Source organism: Haemaphysalis longicornis, unplaced genomic scaffold, assembly GCF_048455015.1.
Source record: "Haemaphysalis longicornis isolate Haplotype H1 unplaced genomic scaffold, Haemaphysalis longicornis Haplotype H1 scaffold_9, whole genome shotgun sequence".
Taxonomy (NCBI): domain Eukaryota; kingdom Metazoa; phylum Arthropoda; class Arachnida; order Ixodida; family Ixodidae; genus Haemaphysalis; species Haemaphysalis longicornis.
In genome coordinates this window covers 112,041,078-112,063,196 of record NW_027526460.1, presented here as the reverse complement: position 1 = coordinate 112,063,196, position 22,119 = coordinate 112,041,078, and the positions used below count along the sequence as shown (strand labels likewise).

Here is a 22,119-nt window from a genome sequence, read left to right as displayed (position 1 = left end):
GGAGGAGGACATGAACTCTGTAGCCTCTTTGTCTAAGGTGCGTTGGCCGCGTCCGGGTGGCCTGCATCGACCGCGGGCCGCGCCTTCTTTCGGCACCCGCTACCGAAAGTCGCGCCCGCGGGAATTTGGGCGACCTACATTCCCGTCTTAGTGCGCCCGAGTTTCACGAAAGATGTGCGGAAGGGCAATAAAATGCCGGCTTTCTGTTCAGACCCCCCCCCCCCCTCCCTCCCCCATCACCCTTTTTTTTCGTCATCGCATCGCGTTCACCTATTTATAGACTCGTGTTCCGGAGATGGCGCTACACTGCACTGCCAGCTTTCCTGCCAGACTCCCGCGTCCGGTAAGGCCGCGATCGAAGCGCAACTTTTCGAAGGAGAGGAACTTTTTACCCCTGGGTTAATGCAACCCGATAACGGCATTTCTCTGCCACACCTTGCCGGTGTCTGCTGACGTGGCAAGGCATGAATGCGCCCTCGTTCGCAGATAGAAGCAAGCATTTTGCTACCCGACGCGGGGGAATCGTAAACGACCGAATGGGTGACTCTACGTCAAAACGTAAGCACCGAGGTTGCACCGAGGAAAAGTGACCAATTTCATCCTCCGTCAAGGCGGCATATCTTTGGTTGAGGCGCAGCGGGAAGACGGCCGTGGGCGCAGCGTTTCTCTTCTCTTTCTTTTTTTTTCTTAATCTTCTCCTTGTTCTTTTTTTAACTCTTCTCATTTTTCAACGGGCGTAGCATGTTAGGCTCGCTCCTGGACATACCTCGTCAGCACCATTAAACGTCTCTCTCTCTCTCTCTCTCTCTCTCTCTCTCTCTCTCTCTCTCTCTCTCTCTCTCTCTCTCTCTCTCTCTCTCTCTCTCTCTCTCTCTCCCTCTCGTTCGGTGCGTGCTGAAAGACCGCAAGTGATCCGAATTAATTCAGATACCTCGTATATCGCACGCCTTAGTGTGCCTGTTGGGGCGCCGAGCTGGAACTTTCAAGAATAATTTTCAATTTTCACAGTTGAAAGGCAATAAAAAAATTAAAAGGTGCCCCTTCCCATACATCTAAACGATATGACTGCATTTTTTCTTAAAACGTTACCAAGAGTGCAAGACGATGTATCAGGCCTTCGCTTAAACCTTCTTTGTGCAGTACGATGAGACTATATGAATTTATTTATTTATTTCGAATACTTGCTTTTTTGGACAGGTCTCCCTTTGGCGAATAAAGCCCATCGCAAACGCGGTCGAAAGCTCGTCGGTTGCGCCTCAAGAAAATAATTGTTTAATAATCAACTAACAAATAATTACTGCTTAGGACCCCCCGGAGCTTCTGGTATTCTTCACGACCACTTCTCGCGGTTATCTTTCACACACTTACACTCTGGTAATCGTTGGCAGCATGGTAAACTTTGAGCGGACTTGCATGCTCAGAAACCCCCCTATCGACCCGTTCTTGTTCTACACACGCTCCTACTATTTCGCTGTAGAATAGAATACAGTAGAATAGAACTACTATTTCGCTGTAGAATAAAATAGAATAGAATAAAATAGAATAAAATAGAATAGAATAGAACTTTATTGTTGTTGTTACAGAACGGTACATCACCAGAATATAGTCAATGCAGAAAGGGGTCCCAGAGTAGTGAACTGTAGTGGGACCCCTTGTTATTGATAGCACACACAGAAATAGCTTAATTGCAGCTGCTAGCAGAAATTATACCTAATGTTTTATTACCCATCTCATACAAGGAAATAACGATAGGACGCGTAAATAGTGAATTGTTGACAGTGCATATTTTAGGAATAAATAAGGAACATATTCAACAAATAAAGCACACAGCATTTAAACAACTAACACAGGAATATTTAAACAAAATCAAACATCCTATAAATGATACAATATTGAGTGCAGTCAATCTATATACGTACATACGAACAACTGACGCTTTCGCCAACTTTCGCTGCTGGCGTAGCTAAAAGCACTTAGTAATAGCCTTAACTACCGCACTGGCTTCACTACGCCCGGCATTTATAATTTGTATAAACATTGACTTTCGAAGTTCCTTCCCGCGCTCACCAAGTTTAATGAAATATGTTCTGCCCAGAATAGCTAAACGAAGAAGCTTTCGTAGGCGGCAACGCTCGCGTTTCTTGGTGCCAGGCTTCTGGCGCCGAGTAGTGTGGGCGGCGATAGTGCCACAGCATGTGAACCGAGCACGTGAAGAGCATTAATCCTGGTGCGTGTCCGCAACATGCGCCCGGAACCCGCAGACTTCCCGTATGTTTGGCCTGGCTTGGATTGGCTCGGTGGACGCGCTTTTCTGTGGCTTGGTGGCCCGCTTGCCTGCTATCCTGCAGCGAGCTGTAATCTGTGGACTCCGCCCAAGGTGTTGTCTCCTCGGGAGCGGAGGCGGCGTTGTTGGAAGCAGGTTAATGTTCATCCGGGATCAATACTGTGTCCGCAAAACGTGATCCCCCGGAAAGTTTCGCTCCCCTACCGTGCCTCGCCTTCTCTGTCGCGTTGCTTTTCTATGTGTGTTTAACGTACAGCGTACCTCTCTTCTTGCTGCTGGGTGGTTTATAGCCTCTGTTGTTTTTGTTGTACCCTTTTTCCCGACTACTGGTGGATTAGTTTATCTTCGGTCTCGTTACCCCGTCGCTTTATGGGTGAATCTACGTCCTGGGCACGTGAAAAAAAATGAGAGAGAGCAAAAGGGCGTCTCTCTTTCCTGTTCTCTGCGTTAATTAAAACCGCGCGCCAGCATTGTTATCTTTAACGCCGCGAAAGGTGTATTACCATGAGGGTCTTGTACGGAACTTTTTTTTTTTCAATTACGCTTCCATCAAAACACGTGGCAGCGGGAATAGCAATCGCACCTGCGACCTGGGGCTCAAGAGGGGACTGCTTTATAAACATAATGGTCGCATTTGGGTAGCGCGTCTCCTATCACTTAGCTGGAAGAGGTACCATGCATCAACCTTTGCGGGAATATTTTACCTCGGTTTAGAAAACAGGTGACTTCATAGCAAGATACATAAACTTAGCATGTGTAAGCAGCCCTCGAAGAGAAAAATAGTGATAAGAGGCGATTCTTGTTTGATTTTTGGTGGATGGTGTGTTATTGTATCGAAGCTTCAGACGCACGTTAGAGTCGCTCACTCACTAAACATGCATCGTGTTGCCGGGCGAGGGCACAAAAAATTAGTAGTGGCTTAAGTCTGCTATGCCAGGATATACGTAGCGTGAGTTAAGGTTCAGCAATCCAATCCAGTAAAGTCCAGTCCAGTCCAGTCCTGTCCCGTCCTGTCCAGTCACTGCTCCTCACGCATGCTCAGCACGGCTCTTCACGAGCCACACGAAACGGCTATCAAGTGGCTCCGGTGCAGCGTCAGACTTGGCTACTGCGCAATGGAGGCGCACACCTGGGCACGCGCCGGCGCCAGTGCGTCTGCTGCGGCTATGACGCAACACAATCCAATGCAATCCAATCCAATCCAATCCAATCCAATGTCCTTCGCGCTTGCGCAGAACGGCCCTTCACGGCACACGCGAAACTGCTCCACCTCGACCAGTGTAGCTTAGGCTACAAAACAGCGAGTTCAAATAGATACGACACCCTCAGAACACGGCTGTCTCCTCCTCGCGACGTGAAGCGTCGGTGAAACGACAGCGACAAAGCAGGGGTCACCTTCTGCGGGTCGGAATAATAGACGACCCGCGTTTGTACACACACGTATGCACGCCGCCCACATCTGCGGAGCATGCTTGATCTCGTGATCCGATTCTCCCGCGTCTCGCATTGCGGGTCTCGTCGTCTTCCTGCGTTCGTGCTATAGCTTGGAAAACTATAGCCGGTCGAACGAGGGAGGACGTCTGAGCGTTGACGACCTATGCGGCGGCGAAGGACGACAACACGACCGAATGCATTATTTACATCCGCTCCGGAGGCGAGCGTCGCCCGCCGCCCGCCGCCCGTTGTCGTCCAGCTTGTCTGTGTATCCGCTTCCTTTGCGGCGACGTGCGCCATCATCCCTGACGCAGAAGCAAGAGGTAAAAATAGAAACGAGAAAAATTGAGGGGAAAATTTAAAAAGCAGAAGAGAAAATGGAGGCCCCTTCCTTTACTGTGAAGATGTAATTCCGGCGGAACCGTCTTCGTGGATAACTATATTGAGTTGTGTATGGTAACCTACTATATTGAATGAATAAAGACACATACACATGAGTTCCTTATAAGTAATGCAATATTAATTATCATGTAATTTGTTTACGAATAGTTTCGCTTAAACAGGAGTTACAGCCGTTTTTTATAAACATATTGTCACGTAGCCAAGGACGAAGCAGTTGTTTGGAAAAGAAACAAGTTTATTGGAGCGAACTTGTGCTCCCCTAACAACTGAAAAGAATACAGAGGCGGCGAAGCAGTGGTCAACAAAGTGACGTACGTGCGTCGGCGAGCGTCGCAGAATCGAATGCCCCGGCGTCTGCTCTGCAGGCTTTTTATCTTTAGGCGCGCGTGGTTCTGGAACCGTCGATTCGCATCGAGAACATTGTAGATGCAAGAAGATTATTCCGGGATGTTCACGTTAGATCGGAATGCTCTCCCTATCTGAACAGATAACACATGCGGCACAGAAAGAAAGAATGTAACACGCGCTTCCCTTGGCACGGAGATAACACAGACCGGCGCAGCCGGGCGGTAAAAGCAAAACACAAATAAACAAACCCAATGCATGGTTCGCGGCATTACCCCCCCTCTAAGAGTGCATCGACCCGATGCTACTATAAGCGACAGTCCGAAAATGAAAATAAAAGTTCGTCATCGTTCGTAGAAAGGTTTTAAACGAACCACGTGGACGACTTCGGGCCGCGTACGTCGTCGTGATGTGCCGGAGTCACCATCGGGGATCACTTCGTAGGTAAGTTGGCCAACACGTCGCAGAATCTGGTAGGGTCCGAAATACCGTCGCAGAAGTTTCTCGCTCAGTCCGCGTCGTCGGATGGGAGTCCAAACCCACACACGATCCCCTGGTTGGTACTCGGCGTCTCGGCGTCGGAGGTTGTAGCGGCCGGCATCCACCAGCTGTTGGTCCCTTATACGAACTCGAGCGAGCTGGCGGGCCTCCTCCGCACGTTGAAGGTATCCTTGGACGTCGGCGTTGAGGTCGTCGTCTTCTACATGCGGAAGCATGGCGTCGAGCATCGTAGTCGGTCGTCTTCCGTAGACAAGCTCGAACGGTGTCATCTGCGTAGTTTCCTGCGTCGCTGTATTGTACGCAAACGTGACATACGGGAGGACTTCGTCCCAAGTCTTATGTTCAACGTCGACGTACATGGACAGCATATCCGCAATTGTCTTGTTCAGACGTTCTGTTAGTCCGTTCGTTTGGGGGTGGTACGCCGTCGTTCTTCGGTGATCCGTGTTGCTGTAGCGTAAGATTCCTTGCATCAGCTCCGCGGTAAAGGCCGTTCCGCGGTCCGTGATTAGGACTTCAGGGGCTCCATGTCGCAGCACAACTTGGTTTATAAAGAACTTGGCGACTTCTTGTGCAGTCCCCCGCGGAAGAGCGGCGGTCTCTGCGTAGCGCGTCATGTAGTCTGTCGGTACGACAATCCACTTGTTCTCCGATCGTGACGTCGGGAACGGGCCTAGAAGGTCCATTCCAATTTGTTGAAAGGGCCTCCGCGGGACGGCGATCGGTTGTAGAAGTCCGGCGCGTCTTGTCGGCGGCGTTTTTCGTCGCTGGCAGTCCCGGCAACTCCGAACGTAGTGGGTGACGTCGGATGTAAGGCGGGGCCAGAAGTACTTCGCCTTAATTTTTGCAATAGTGCGAGCTGTGCCGAGATGTCCGGAAGACGGGTCGTCGTGGGACGCTTCCAAAATTTCGTCACGAAGGTCTGCGGGGATGACAAGTAGATAATTCGTTCTTGTTCCGGGGCTGAAATTCTTCTTCACGAGGACGGAGTTTCTGAGGCTGAATGCTGGTAAGTTACGCTTGAACGCTCTAGGCACGGCGACGTTACGTCCTTCGAGGTAGTCGATCATTACTCGCAAGTCGGGGTCGGCACGCTGCTGGGCGGCTAGGTCGCTCTCCGTAACAACCCCGAAGAACGCACTGTCTTCATCGGAGTCTTGTGGTGGTGGGTCGACAGGGGCGCGGGACAGGCAGTCGGAGTGTTTCCTGCCGGATTTGTAGACGATTGTAATGTCGAACTCTTGCAGGCGCAAACTCCACCGCCCAAGACGGCCAGAGGGGTCCTTCAAATTGGCGAGCCAACACAGCGCATGGTGGTCTGTTACAACCTTGAACGGTCTGCCATACACGTATGGGCGAAATTTTGAAATGGCCCATATAATAGCCAGGCACTCTTTTTCGGAGGCAGAGTAGTTTTTCTCCTCCTTCGACAGACCACGGCTGGCATAGGCGATTACGTTTTCGCACCCGCTTTGTTTTTGGACAAGGACGGCACCCAAGCCTATATCACTGGCGTCCGTGTGTATTTCCGTTTCGGCGTTGTCGTCGAAATGAGCGAGCACGGGCGGGCTTTGCAGGTGTTTTTGCAGCTCGCAGAATGCCTTTTCTTGGTCGTCTTCCCAGCTGAAAGCGGTGCTATCTTTCGTCAAGCGCGTGAGCGGCTCTGCAATGCGTGCGAAGTTTGCGACGAAGCGCCGGTAGTATGCGCACAGTCCAAGAAATCTGCGCACGCCCTTCTTATCTTTCGGCCTTGGGAAGTTCGCTATGGCTGAAGTTTTCGCCGGGTCAGGCAGGACTCCCGCGGCGTTGACGACATGGCCCAAAAACTTCAGTTCCTCGTACGCGAAGCGGCACTTTTCAGGCTTCAGCGTTAACCCCGACGTACGGATGGCCTCGAGTACTGACTGCAACCTTGCGAGGTGTTCGTCGAAAGTCCGGGAGAATACCACAACGTCGTCGAGGTATACGAGGCAGGTGCGCCACTTCAGGCCAGCTAGCACAGTGTCCATGACTCTTTGGAACGTTGCTGGTGCCGTGCATAGCCCAAACGGCATTACCTTGAACTCGTATAGGCCGTCCGGGGTTATGAATGCAGTCTTCTCTCGATCTCTCTCGTCCACTTCAATTTGCCAGTAGCCGGTCTTCAGGTCCATCGATGAGAAGTACCTCGCATGGCAGAGGTGGTCGAGGGCGTCGTCGATTCGTGGCAGGGGGTACACGTCCTTTTTGGTGATCTTGTTCAATCGCCGGTAGTCAACGCAGAACCTCAGTGTGCCGTCTTTTTTCTTCACGAGTACGACCGGCGCAGCCCACGGACTTTTCGATGGCTGTATAATGTCGTCGTTGAGCATGTCGTCGACTTGAGTCCGGATGGCTTCGCGCTCGTGGGAAGAGACGCGGTACGGTGACTGTCGGGTAGGTCGGGCTCCATCCTCGGTTATTATCCGGTGCTTCGCCAGAGGTGTTTGACGTAACTTTGAGTTCGACGAAAAACACTCGCTGTAGCGACGCAGCAAAGCCAATAACTTGTTCCTTTCTTCTTGCGGTAGCGCCGGATTCACGTCGAAGGGGTGCGGAAGCTTGAAGGTATCGTCGGGTGCGCGTTCAAAGTCGGCGACTGCTATCACGTCACTTGCTAGTTGCGTTTCTTCGACGAACGCAATTGCAGCGCCCTTGTTTAAATGCTGGTACTCCTCGGTGAAATTGGTGACCAAAACGTGGGATTTGCGATGCTTAAACCGCGCAATGCCTCTTGCGACAGACACACCGCGGTCAAGAAGCAACCTTCGGTCACTCTCCACGATAGCGTCGACGTCGGGAGCAGCACCTTCACAGTAGACGGTGATCATCAAGCTTGCGCGGGGTGGCAGGGTGACGTGATCATCGGCGATCCTTACAGCTGCACGGTGTTCGGGGTTCGATTCCGGCGTCATGGAGTGGTCGGAGGAAAAAGTTATCGACTTCGTCTGGAGATCGATTATTGCGCCGTTGTCTGTCAAAAAGTCCATTCCGAGAATTACGTCGCGGGAGCAGTTGGGCAAAACGACGAACACTGCAGGGTACGTCGTGCCATCTATGGTGACGCGCGATGTGCACGTTCCACTTGGCGTCACGATGTGGCCTCCTGCTGTGCGTATGTGCGGACCGTCCCATCTGGTCATAACTTTCTTCAGCTTAGACGCAAATGGTCCGCTCATTACGGAGTAGTCGGCTCCCGTGTCTACGAGGGCGACTACATCAAAACCGTCGATGGACACCTTGACGTCGGATGCCGCCTTCCTCGAGTTCCGGGTGCGTCGGGGCGTCGCATCTCGGCTTGTGCGTGTTGACGGTCGGGCACTGTGCGTCGTCGTTGTCCATGTCTTCTCAGCGGACGTCTCGGTCAGGTCGGGTAAGCGTCGCGGCGTATAGCTGTCGTCGTGTTCGGGAGTCTCATCAGGGTTAGGTCGGGTCGTCGGGATGAGGGCATGTCGTGAATCACTGTCTTCGGCGCGTCCTTGCGTCGTTGGAGGGTTTCCGGTTTTTCGCCGTAGAGCAACTTCACCTCCAGAAGTTGCTGCTTTTAGTTTCCCCCGCGTGGGCTGGGGGACCTTCCACGGGCGAAGTCAGCGTTGCTACGGCGGTTCGGCGATTGGTATGGGTAGGGCGACGGCGAACGGTTGAAACGCGCTGGGCCACGGCTGGTTTCAGATAGATACTCGTCGATCTCACGTGGTCGTTGGCCAGGGAGAGGGCGAGCTGCGGCGACGGAGAAACCACGCAGTCCGAGTCTCTTGTATGGGCAGCGACGGTAAATGTGGTCGGCCTCTCCGCAGTGGTAGCACAGAGGACGGTTATCGGGAGTTCGCCATACGTCCGTCTTCCTCGGCGTCTGGTTTCGGGCTACCGGGGGTCGGGCGGGTGACAGTGGGCGGCGGTACGGCGGGGCCTCTTGACGGCGTGTTGGAGCAGGGCGGGGTCGACGAACAGCCGCGGAGTATGTCATAGCTTGTGGCTCTCGGGGTACCTCGGATGGCGTAGAAGTTCCCAACGCTTGTTGCACTTCTTCTCTAATCACGTCGGTGAGGGAAGCGACTTGGGGATGCGGCGGCGTTGGGAGAAGTTTCCGCAGCTCCTCTCTCACTATTGCGCGGATAGTCTCGCGTAGGCTGTCGGCCGGGATCCGCGTGCTGCCAAAGTCGTTCTCATTGGCCGCGCCAACAAAGTTGCGGTCAAACTGCTTAGCACGCATTTCGAGGGCTTTTTCAATGGTGCTGGCTTCGGTCACGAATTCGGCGACGGTTTTGGGCGGATTTCGGACAAGTCCAGCAAACAGTTCCTCCTTCACTCCGCGCATTAAGAAGCGCAACTTCTTTTCTTCCGTCATTTCGGGGTCCGCGCGGCGAAATAGCTGCTTCATCTCCTCAACGAAGATCACGACACCTTCGTTGGGGTGTTGCGTGCGTGTTTCCAACAAAAGGGCGGCTCTTTCTTTCCGCACGACGGTAGTGAAGGTCTTAGTGAACTCGCTTTGGAACTGAGCCCAGTTTGTCAAGGAGCTCTCGTGGTTCTCGAACCAAGTGCGAGCCGAATCTTCCAAGTAAAAGAAAACGTGCCGGAACGTTTCTGCGTCGTCCCACCTGTTGAATTTCCGGACGCGCTCCAGTTTCTCCAACCATTCTTCTGGGTCTTCTGCGGGGGCTCCTCGGAATGATGGCGGTTCCCGTGGCTGCTGCAGAACGACAGGAGGATTGGCTTGGTTGAGCATGGTGCTGGTAGCGACGTTTTTCTTCTTCGTCTTTTCCGGTAGTAGACCGAACTCGGGTGGTAAATCTTGCACGCGGAGGCTGGCTCTTGTTGGACTGGCTTGGCGGCTTCCAGAGGTTGTAGTGGGCATGAAGGGTGCGTACCCCGCACCTCCACCAGATGTCACGTAGCCAAGGACGAAGCAGTTGTTTGGAAAAGAAACAAGTTTATTGGAGCGAACTTGTGCTCCCCTAACAACTGAAAAGAATACAGAGGCGGCGAAGCAGTGGTCAACAAAGTGACGTACGTGCGTCGGCGAGCGTCGCAGAATCGAATGCCCCGGCGTCTGCTCTGCAGGCTTTTTATCTTTAGGCGCGCGTGGTTCTGGAACCGTCGATTCGCATCGAGAACATTGTAGATGCAAGAAGATTATTCCGGGATGTTCACGTTAGATCGGAATGCTCTCCCTATCTGAACAGATAACACATGCGGCACAGAAAGAAAGAATGGAACACGCGCTTCCCTTGGCACGGAGATAACACAGACCGGCGCAGCCGGGCGGTAAAAGCAAAACACAAATAAACAAACCCAATGCATGGTTCGCGGCAATATATACTCCCTCTGTGGACGGCCATGTGTGCAGACGGAAATTATTACATTCCGCAGTACTGTTGACGATAATAATTAAAAACTACAACTTCAATCTGCACTAACTGTGACAGGTAAATGAAACTCAGCGTGATAATAGAGTATTCTTAGCTGCCGACAACAACAACAGCTGCCCTGCCTGGACAATAGGCAGTATTGCGGTGCACGATTCACAGTATGACTTGGTTCTAGATACCTTTATTATATTGAGAGCTACAGGGCATTTTACACTGGCTTTAAAGCGAGAGCGGCGAATCTTTGTCGACTCGACCCGGCAAACGCAGGCAGTTTCAGTCAGAACCTAGCCAACTACATATTCGCCGTGAAATGTCGCCATTGCGTTGCCCAGTGCAGTTTCGCTCACTCGTCACGCTTTCCTGTGCACTGTTCCGGGATGTGTCCACGTGGCGCCCATGTCAGGGCGGCTCGGCTATACGGGTCGCGGCTGGCGGAGTCCCCCGCAGTCGTTGTCGTTCAGCGCGGCCTGGTGGCGCATGCATGATTAATGGGGGCTCTTTTTCCCTTGCTCGACGACCTCCATCTCCTTCTTCGGGTCTGGCGAATAATATTTAACGTCTTTTTCTTTTCCTCCGGGGGATTTTGCCCGATGGAAGCCGCTTCCAGTGTAAAGAGCTAGGCGGCTGCCCCCCTTTATACGAATGGAGCTTATTAACGTGCTCATACGTTGCTCCGGCCGGTTGGATTAGTCGGCGCTGCGGGACGGGGTGGACGTTATTTTCTGGCTCATTCTGTATGCATGTAAAGGCCTTCCGCGTCTTTGTGCACGCGCTCGTGTCATGGGTCTGTTCCGCGGATTTGAAAGGGTGAGGGATGAGGGATGAACTGGGCTACTTCGTTTCTATGAATGAGTGGACAATGCGTGGTTTTTGGCGTGGGCAAACCACCCCGCAGGGCTGTTTCTTCTTAACAAACTGAATCGGAAAACAAAAATAATCTTTAAAAAGTTTTATTTGCTTCTAACCTCATCACGTGCAGTCTGGCAATTTTACAACATCTAGGACGATCCTTGGTTTGTTCTGGAGATTAACGTGGGCTACGATAACAACACGAGAACGACGTATAACGTCGCCAGGCGTGAAGTAAGCGTGCGGTTAAATAATACGGCTTCGATGCCTGTTCAGGCCTTTGGTTGTGGAGATATACAACGCGTACTTGCACGCGAAAAAAAAATGCACACTTTTACGCCGCTGTCCCTGAGGGGGTTCTAAATATGAAGCGCTCGATTAGGTTAGATATGAAGGAAATAGACACCAACCTGTGTTAGATACGGTATTAGATACACTAGCTAGATGCCAACTAACCCACCAAGCTGTACGCAGTGTTCATGTGAGGCTTCATGTGCCAACAATTGATAAATTTCGAATTTATGTGGCTTCAGCGCGGAAGCATAGCCTGGTTTAGTGATTCCCGCCATTGTAGAACTAAGGAATTAAATGGGGCTACCACCTTGTGTTGCGCAGCGCGCTCCAAACATCGTTTATATATTTTGCACTTCAGCGGTTCCAGCTGCGTCATATGATAAGAATAATAGCTTAAATGTAGTTAAAAAAAAGTGGGTTTTGTTCAACGATCGCCTATCCGGATTTATGCTCTCGGTAGCCTGATCTGCTGTGGACGTGACTCGACGACATTTGCCTTCAAATGTCGCTTTGGATTGGGCTCGTTCGCTCGCGACGTCGAGGTCGCCTTTATATCAGGCGTTGTGGGATAAAATTTCGCATGTAATGGCGTGCTTGGTTTCTCGCGGTCGTTTACGTTCTTGCTGACGTTAAACGACGTTAAAGCAGTGGACCGTAGCGAACGGCCCGAGCTTAATCCTGGTCCCGGTGCAGTGGAATGCCTTTTTAAGCTCCCGTCCGACGAACGTCAGCACTACCCGCGGTCATTTTTCGTCTTATTTAGTTTCTTTTTCTTTTTTATTTGACGCAGAGCTTTATAGTGAATATGTCCTGTACGGTGGTTTACCAGAACCTCATCATATTCGTTCGTGCGAGCGCATTTAATCAGTCTGGCAGGTGGATTTATGGCTCGAGCTATTTAAACATTGCTCCGTCTTCCGAACGACGATGATAACATCCTGGCATTTCGAGTCCCATTTATGCTCAGTAAACAGCTTATGTCTACCAGTTGACTGCGAAGAAGGCTTCATTAGCGTGATGAAATGGCATTGACTGCTCCAGGTTCCGGCAGATGGTGAGGGAGGGGAAAAGAATTTATTTGGGATTGGGTGGAGGTGATTCTGTTAGAAGTTTATCCAGATTCCGTGAGTGTCAGTGCCGGGACATTCGGTCACTTCACTCAGGCTGGTAGCTTCGCTTGCGTTTAACCGGCGCCTACAAGATCGTGTCTGTATTTTGGTGCGTTCATATTTGTCTGGACTACTGGAAGGAGTCCACTTCTCGCATAGGCTGCAGAGCAATGAGAATTTGGAAAGGAGCTTTCACCGATCGAACCCTTTGATGTACCTTCCAGAGTTTTCCGGTGAGTCGATCGACGGCAAAGTTTAACGGGAAACATTAATATTATCAAAATGCTCTTGCGAGCGTAGTGTAATCGTTTAACTACTACTAACGCTGTTATTTGTTTCTTCACTTATTACTCCAGGTACTGTCCAGAGCTTCTGTGTACCTTTAACTCGTGTCTTTTCAAACACCTCTGATCCGGCAAAGGAACCGTAAAGCTGTTTTTTTGCACTGCACAAACATCCTGCGGTGAAGATTGCGACTAGTTGAAGCAAGGAACAAGCAAAACAAATATCTTGCGTTGTAGTTATACCTCCGTTCATTATGTACTTGCGTATGGCGAATTGGGAATTGCGCAGGTGTGAGCAATGCATGAAACAATTAGCGTAGCAAACTAATACCAGAGTCCTTCAAAGCATTGAAGGGCTCTGCTAATTTCTAAAAAAATACGCTATCTCGCATTAGAAATAAACAAAGAACACTGTGTGAAAGCGTTCCTAAAATGTGGTTCCCGAGAAAAAAAAAACCGCTATTCAGCACTTTAAGCGATTAACGCTCGCGCTGACGTGCGTCATTATTCCTTTTTCCCGGACGTTACCGAAATGTGGAATAAACTGCCAACTGATGTTGTGGAGTGCTTGGGAGTGCAAAATTTGTAATTAGGCGTCGATTTGTTTTTTGAGTAATATCGCGTAAACCCAACCTGTTTCAAGACAGTGCTTTCTTGCCGTCGAGGTGGAAATAAATAAATAAATAAATAAATAAATAAATAAATAAATAAATAAATAAATAAATAAATAAATAAAAATGTAATTTAAAATGAATGAATGAATGAATGAATGAATGAATGAGGCTGTCCTTAGTCTGCCTCTACTGGAACTTCGCTTTCACCGCGGGAAGGTCTCGTTTTATACCTGTAAAACGCGTGTTGTGGCGTTTTTCTGTCGCTTAATGAGATTCGCGAGGTCGCAAACATATTTTGTTGCATCGGTGCCTCAGCGTCCCGTGCTATGCTTATGCGACCCGTAACTTAACGCCCTTAACCTTACCTGGGTCGTTGCGCATCACAAGTCATTTTTTTTTTATTTTTTACTGAGTTGTCGAGAAAGGAGCGCAAAATACGCGACGTAAGGCCCGGTGCAACGTTATTGCTAGCATGTTTCTACACGGCTGTCAAACTTTCAACGGAGCTCAAAAGCACACCGCCATCCCCTGAAGCATGTTGTTTGGAGGCTTACAAGCCTCTCAACTTCTTACTTGTATATATATATAAAAAAAACCTTAGCTGTCTGGCGTGTCTCTCATGATTTATTACCTCGATACTTAGTGTTCCTTTCTTTCTCGCCTTTTTTGTCGTTGTTTTTAACTGCAGCGCCTTTTTGAGTGCAAGATGCGCGCCTTTCCTGCCTCAGTTGCTTGTAACGGCTTATAATATATGCTTTTGTGATCCATCTTAGCTGTCATTTCTTTCTGTCCCTTCAAATGTCCCCACGTAACTTTGTTTTGCCACTTATTGCTTGTCGTGATGAAAGAACTTACTAGGCCACTGGTTTCCTTCCAATAGCTGCTGAATATGTCAAGGAACCGAAACATTGTTTGAAATACCAGAGAACCCGCCGCGGTGGCTCAGTGGCTAAGGCGTTGCGCTGCTGAGCACAAGGTCGCGGGTTCGATTCCCGGCCGCGGCGGCCGCTTTTCTGATGGAGGCGAAAAGCAAAAGCGCCCGTGTGTACGAGATTTCGGCGCACGTTAAAGATCCCCAGGTGGGCAAAATTAATCCGGAGCCCTCCACTACGGCGCGCCTCATCGCCTGCGTTGCGTCGGCGCGTTAAACCCCACAATCAATCAATCGAAATACCAGAGAGTTATTAGAAACCTTCGAGGTAATTCAATGACGGCAGCTGCCTTCTTGATCAGTTAACCCCGCCACATTATTGCTAAACGTTATCGAATTCAGTGCACAATGCAAGCCACGTACATTCAATTCCCGAGCGTCCACCTATCGCAGACGTCGACACCCGGCTATTGGTGGACGTGGTGTATAGTGGCACACGGTTATCAGAACTGTTCCGCAGAACTTGAGGTCGCACCGCACAGCCAAGCCAAACGCGCAACACGCATGCGCCCCGCTACCAGCGATGACCAGGCCTGTTCTCTTAGCTTACAACAGCTTTTCGCTGCGAAACAGAGGCTGACATTTAACTGAGAAACAGGTTATGTGAACGAAATGCGAACATGGACATTCGGACGGCGAAAGGAAGCCGTCAAGGAAGCAAGCCACCGAGTTGCCAATCAGGGCGAGCGTTTTATTAAAAGTGCATCTACATGCCGCGTGCTTCCACTCATCATTCTCACTCAGCACTCCTCACAAATCGACCCGGGACCTACCGATATATACCTCAATGCAGTGGCTCCACACCCTCGCAGAACTTGAACGATACGTAGATAAACACACCTCTCTCATGCGGACTAGCGAAGATTCGAAATGTGCAAACGAGGAAGGATATATCCTGGCTTGGCTGGTGCAAGTCAATCGAAGCCCTCGCCACCCTCTTAACGTTTTCAAGCGTGCCCAAAGACATACGGGACAGCTGCATGAAGGGCGAGGTCAAGTACGAGCAGCGAACCATCGCAGAGGGGATGCATGGGTCACAATATACGCGTCATTGGCCTGTCCAGACAATCAAGTTATTGTCCTTCACTTCGAGTTGTTGATCAATTCGCTCTCGTGCTACAAACGACTAGCCTCCTGGTTAGCTCAGTTGGTAGAGCGACTGCTCCGGTTAAGCAGTAGTCCCGGGTTCGAATCCTGGACCAGGACGAATTTTTCTTCAACTGCGAAGCTTCTGAGGAAGCTGCATAGCTTTCCTTTGTAGCCGTACGGCTGCATTCAGGTGGATGTCAACCCTTCCTTTGCACAATCAAGTTATGTCGGAGACGTCCTGATAGATCTCTGGCCAGACGCGTAGTGTTTGCGCGGAGCATTCGAGGCTGTGCTGACGTTTTTGTCAAGGAGCGGCTCAGCAGCTGTGTTGTAGCCCAGGACCCGTCTTGGTGAACTGTTGTACATAACGTATAAAAGTACATGTTCTGTACATGTCCCTGCCCTCCTTACTCCCTCATCTCCATGCCCGTCAGCATCTGTGGCGCGCTTTTTCACTTTCCCGCACCTTCTCGTCGTAGCCAGGCAGAGCGAATCAGGAGACCTCTGAGTTTCGTTGTAATTTCAATGAAATTGCCCGCTCTCTCACCGCATACTCGCATGCAACACGCTGGAAAACGGGATCGTACACCTACGCAGTAACGACCCTTTGCCAACTTTCTTAGCTTCAGTGCGTTAGAAACACGAGGACGATAATATACGCCACGCGAAAGGCGCCACAACTGGCTGAACATAAAGACTCCAGCATCAAGATCTATGCATATTCCGTGAAAGGAATTCGCAACATGCAGCACGTACTTCTGAGGCCCCACCTTCACGACATACTAACGGAATTATGCAACCGCAACCACAACGTTTCAGTTCCACTGAGCTGGATAACAGGCCACTAGTGTGCTTTGAGGGAAATGAGATGCCTCGTGAGCCTGCCCGCAGAATAAACAGGCTTGCTCTCAATTTCGTGGCCAAATCCTGTGTCGGCGGAAAACGCCTAGCAAAAACATCTGAATGAAAAAAAAAAAAAAAACCGAACCCGCCTCTAATCCGCATCCTTCCCTCAGTACCAAACTAGCAAACTTCAAAGCGTAAGCCCACGGTCTGCTTACCCCAGTAATGCTGTCAAACTTCCTAGTGCAAGAAACGGCTCACAGTTCCGGGATTACCTCACTCGGCTTACCTCAGCCTCCTTACCTTGGATTACCTTGGCTTACCCCGCACCCAGCAAACCTTCAATGGGCCTGCGGGGCAAACCATTCCCTTCACAAGCTTCACAAGTTATTATTGGCCGTGAACTGACTCCTCCTCCTCCTCCTCCTCCTCCTCCTCCTCCTTCTCCGTGAGCGGCGTATCAGTCGAAGCAACCGAGCAACCAGTCAAGTGAAGGTGACGACGCGAATATTATTTCATTGCTGTGACAACACTAACGTTCCGAGATCATTGCAATAGCCGTCACCACCACTAGAATTGCTACTTCCCTAAAACCGCCGACTTGCTCACACTGCGTTCAACCTCCGCCCTGATTAATAGTGGAGAGTTTAGCCAAAGCTAGGCACGATCAATTGATTTGTAACGTAGCATTCAATATCGGATAAAACTCAAAGCCGTGTAGTCTTTGTTGCAATTGTTTACAGCTTCGGGAACTTCACAAAACGCTACGTAGACTAAGGAAGGGGAGAAGAAAGAAGGAAGACAAGAAAAAAGACGGAAGAAAAAAAAAAAAGAAAGAAAGAAAGAAAGAAAGAAGGAAAAAAAAGAATGAAACGAAGAAAGAAAGAAAGAAAGAAAGAAAGAAAGAAAGAAAGAAAGAAAGAAAGAAAGAAAGAAAGAAGTTATCAGAAAGGCAGGAATTTGACCATGCTGTGGCCTAGTTTGCTATTCTACGTGTGGGTATAATGTTAAATGGAACCGGGAAGTTGGGGTAAAATGTCGTTCTCGCGTACTTTTTCTGTCACGTACATTTTTGTCAAGGCTACCGTCTGTGTCTATCCGGCTTGTGTCGACTCTGGTTTTGTCGGCTGGCCGGATTTAACCTGTCCTCTGCTTCTTCTTTTTTTTTTTCTGTCAACAGTCGTATTCGCAAATGGACATTTTTACCGTCCTCGTACTTCCAATTGTCCATGGTATTAGTTAATGATGAGTACGTGCACATTATCACCATCGTCAGCCTCGTCATCAGGTTTATCAGCTCCTCTTTAATTTTCTTATTTAGGGCAAACTTCCATTCAACTCCTCGCCGGGGCAACGCTTCAGAAGATATCGCTTTTATTTCTTGAGTGTTACTCTGGGTCCAGTCGCTCTTTCTTCTCTGGCTTCCCGTCGGCCTCAGTGCGCTCTCCCAAAGCGTAAACATCTCCGCGCATATCTGCCATGCTACTCACTGCATATCCATGCTAAAACAGCGCAGAGCACGCGAGTAAATTAAAGCTGTCGTTCCCGTCCGTTCCAACAATTACGCCTGAACTGACACGTTAACTTTCCTTATGTCCTTTTGTCGGGGTGGCAAAAAAGCATCATAAGCCTTCCTCCACGCCCCCTTTACTCTCTCTCTCTCTCTCTCTCTCTCTCTCTCTCTCTCTCTCTCTCTCTCTCTCTCTCTCTCTCTCTCTCTCTCTCTCTCTCTCTCTCTCTCTCTCTCTCTCTCTCTCTCTCTCTCTCTCTCTCTCTCTCTCTCTCTCTCTCTCTCTCTCCTCTCTCTTTCATATTTTCTTTTCTTTTCTCTCCCTTATTTTATTATTTCCTTTTTCCACGCCGGCAGTTTATGCCGGCTGCACTCGAGCGACGACAAAATGTTCGTCTGTTCCGCTGCTGATTTCTGCTCGTCTCCCGCTTTTCGCGCGCTGACGTTGGTTTTGACAAGCAGTTCGCTTATTTTTGGTTTTCGCTCTCCGGGATATTCGTAGTTGTCTTCGTGGCGCATCTTTTTACACCGTCGACATTCGGGCGAACGAATGTCCCCGACGGCGACCACCCTTTTACTGCTGTTATTTTTCGTTCTTCCTTTTTTTTTTTTTTTTACACGTGGCTCCGGTTCTGTGTCCTACCACCCTCCGACTTTATGCCAACAATTTCTCGGCGGCGAAACGTATGCTCGTGGGAGATAAGGTAAAAAAAAATTAAAATGCTGCCCTGTAGAGGAACTTAGGCGTTGTAAACACCGGCCACCCAGAACATGTCGCCTTTGGGCTATAAAAAAGCCTACGTCTTTATGCGTCTAGTTAGCTTACTGTGCTTCTTTATGTTATTATCTTTATTTATGCGCTTGCGACAATGTTGTCACATATATATTGCGCGAGAAATCCCGGAAGTTGGCACAGAGGTGCGTAGCACGTAGTTTACAAAGGAGGGGTTTTATGTACGGCTGTTTAGCCTTGCCCGTATACTGTAAGTACCTTCGCTGTCGCATAAAAAGGTGGGGCGTGTGGGTTCAGAGCTTTCATTGCCTCGCAGCACATTACGAGCAAGAAAATAGCAGGGCAGAATGTCCAGTGATGCTTTCGCTTTCAGGCGTGCTGTACAGTGAAGCAAGAAAACATGGCCTCCGAGACAACTCGTCATTCATGCTTCCGACGCTACGCCGAAGCACCGCGGTGAAGCCTCCCTTGCGCTGCAAAGAGAAGATAGCGAAGGCATTGTGTGGTGTGCAGTTCACTGCTGTAACGCAACGAAGTCCGCAAAACATATTCCGCTTAACTAACCAAACCTAAACAAATGGGGCAGCCATGCGCCAACACCGCGCGTATCAGTCATTATCCTGTTTTTATTAACACTACACCACGACGGACGATAGTACATGGGAAGGGCACGAGAATCGTCACTTCTACTCCGAGTACTTTCTCCGGGGTTTTTCTGATAATGGCAAATAATTCTCGTTAATACGCCGTATTTCCCATTACCCTACCTACAGAATGCTCAGCAATTGTATCTAATAAATGTCAAAGCGAAAGGCACTCGCGTGTGTGCGTGCGTGCGTGCGTGCATGGGTGCGGGCGGTGTATAAAAAATGGGGGGGGGGGGCTCCAGCAGTACAAAACGCCAGGGGAGGCACAGGGCATGTGGTTCATCTCCTTTCCGTTGGAAAATAGGGTTCATCTCCTTTCCGTTGGAAAATAGAAATCTTGAAAGCTGTTACGGAAAAAATAAATTGTGGCGAAAAACATGCATTCCTGGTGGGATCCTGTTGGTATGTGGCATGCACTCGTATTTGCCGCGCTTGATGCCTATGAATAGACGACAATTACGACCGAAAACGTGGACCATACGAATAGTAATGGTGTTTTGTTGCAGTAATGGTGATTTGTCATTCATTTGAGTGAGCTGGTGCGACAATGCAAATCAAAGCTGTGAAGACGTGCTTCGCAACAGCTTCTTCCCCGAAGGAGTTGCCAGTCGTACTTGTTAAAGTGTTGCGCCTGTCAAACCCCGAATTCTTCTGTCAAACCCGAAATACCCAAACAGTTGGTCGCTTTTACGCGCCGAAACTACGCATGGGCTATGAAACGCACCGTAGTGGGGGGCTCCGGATTAATCTTGACCACGTGGGGATCTTTAACGTGCGCCGAAATCACGTACACACGGACGTTTTCGCTTTTCCCCGACATCTGAAGGGCTGCCACCGCGGTTAGGACCGAATCCACGCCTTTTACATTCAGAAGCACAATGCTTTAGCCACTTCGCCAACGCGGCGGGTAATTCTGCTTTCTTCGTTCGCGTTCTGTTCGAGAAAGAACTGAAGGCTAGGCGTGAGTAGTGTGTGTTCTTCCCAACCTACATCCGCTTTTGCCGGTATGGTTTACACGATGTATCGTCGGGTGTGAGCCCTAACGAGTTAATCGGATATCCGCTTCGAACCATTTCTTTGTTTCCCGAGTTCCGTGAGCGCAACCTGTTCAGTGCCTTTGGCGAGGGCAACGAGAAGGAGGGATGACGACCGACGAAGCTTTCGCGTCGTCTTCCGGTAGACCTCGCAAGATGAAGTGGATTGCTGCATGTTTTGCAGCTTTTCTTCATTCTCTCCTTTCTCTTTTTTGCCTATTTTCTCTTTCCCACGTGCAGGATAGCAAACTAGGCTCTAGCCAGGTTAACTGTCCTGCCGTCCTTCTCAAACTTATATAATGTGCGCATCACGTGCTTGCACACTAGCACGAGCGCAAAAAACACCGGGGAATTTTTAGCATGCGTTCACTACGGGCCCGGTGGGAGAGGCCTTCGTTCAGTGAACGCAAGTAGGCTGATGAATTGATTGATTGATTGATTTATTTATTTATTTATTTATTGATTGATTGATTGATTGATTGATTGATTGATTGATTGATTGATTGATTGATTGATTGATTGATTGATTGATTGATTGATTGATTGATTGATTGATTGATTGATTGATTGATTGATTGATTGATTGATTGATTGATTGATTGATTGATTGATTGATTGGGGAAAGGAAAGAATGAATGAATGCAATCAGGGCAGGCTTTTGTTGGCTTCCCGTAGTCCGCACTCTGCCGTGCAGCTGGCGCAGCATGCAATGTCCAAACGTTTGGGTGTGAGTTCGTAAATCGTCACCCCAAGTCATAAGCGCTGTCTACACCACTGTCAACTTGCATTTATATTCTTGATACAAAGTGCAATCTAAAATATAATAGTAACACAGCGTAATATAATGACAACAGTTTTGAACACACAAAAATTAAAGGTTGTGGTGCATAGAACAAACGCAACTCTCCGAGTAAGCATTAGCCGTAGTTGGCCGTCTTTTAACTGCGCGTACAGTGGGTTGCACTCGATAGATTTGCGCGAACTGTCCTGCAATTAAACGTCAGCCGAAATCGAACTGTGTAGCAGATCCAAAATCTATTAAAGTTATTGGAAGGTGTACTGATGGATCTTTAGATAAGCGTGAGCATCCTCTTCCCTAATTTTCTCGAACTTGAGGCTCGCTCGATGCGCACGCGTCGCTCCCCCTTTAGATTCCCGCAACGCGGCGTTTATCGCACGCCTCACGCACACCGCGCCAACCGGGCTTCGCTTTACAACCGTCTCAGTGGTCAGGTTTCCTCTTCTTGGCAGCTGCATTGGCTTCCTGTCGTGCCTTTCATTGCACACAGGACCTGAATCGGAATGTTGTCGCCGTGAATCCCAGTGCATGCTCTTTTGATGCCTGCTCGGCCTTGCACTCACGCCACACTTCATTTTACGCTGGGACGCCATACAACGTGCGTTAGCCGGGGGGGAGCCGGAGCTTCCCTAGAAATCCCGGCACCTGCGCGACGGCAGCGCCACCGCTGCCAGCTCGGCTTGACGTCACCTTTCTCCGAACGCGCCCTGTCGTTTTCTATTGTTTTGCCGCTCTGTCCACGGATCGACGGCGCTCATTTTGCCGCCATAGGTCATCTGTTGCTGACGCAATAACAAAGATGGAAATTGCCTGTGGTGAAGATCGTAGTCAACATAATGAAGCGATGCTCGAGGGGCAAGCATTAAATAGCAATCTCGTCTTTGAATTCACTCTTTTTTATCATGGCATAATTAATTAGGTCATCAAGCAGAAATCTCATGCTCACTCACTCACTCACTCACTCACTCACTCACTCACTCACTCACTCACTCACTCACTCACTCACTCACTCACTCACTCACTCACT

At 49.6% G+C, this 22,119-nt stretch overlaps 1 protein-coding gene and 1 non-coding gene across 8 annotated transcripts in view; both read left to right on the top strand.

Annotated features, from left to right (window-relative positions):
- LOC144153757 (uncharacterized) overlaps positions 1–22,119 on the top strand; it is a 592,200-nt gene that overhangs the window by 262,361 nt on the left and 307,720 nt on the right. The gene's annotated exons all lie outside the window — the stretch shown is intronic.
- On the top strand, positions 15,570–15,643 carry Trnap-cgg (transfer RNA proline (anticodon CGG)). The gene has a single exon. It is a non-coding gene; the product is annotated as a tRNA-Pro (tRNA).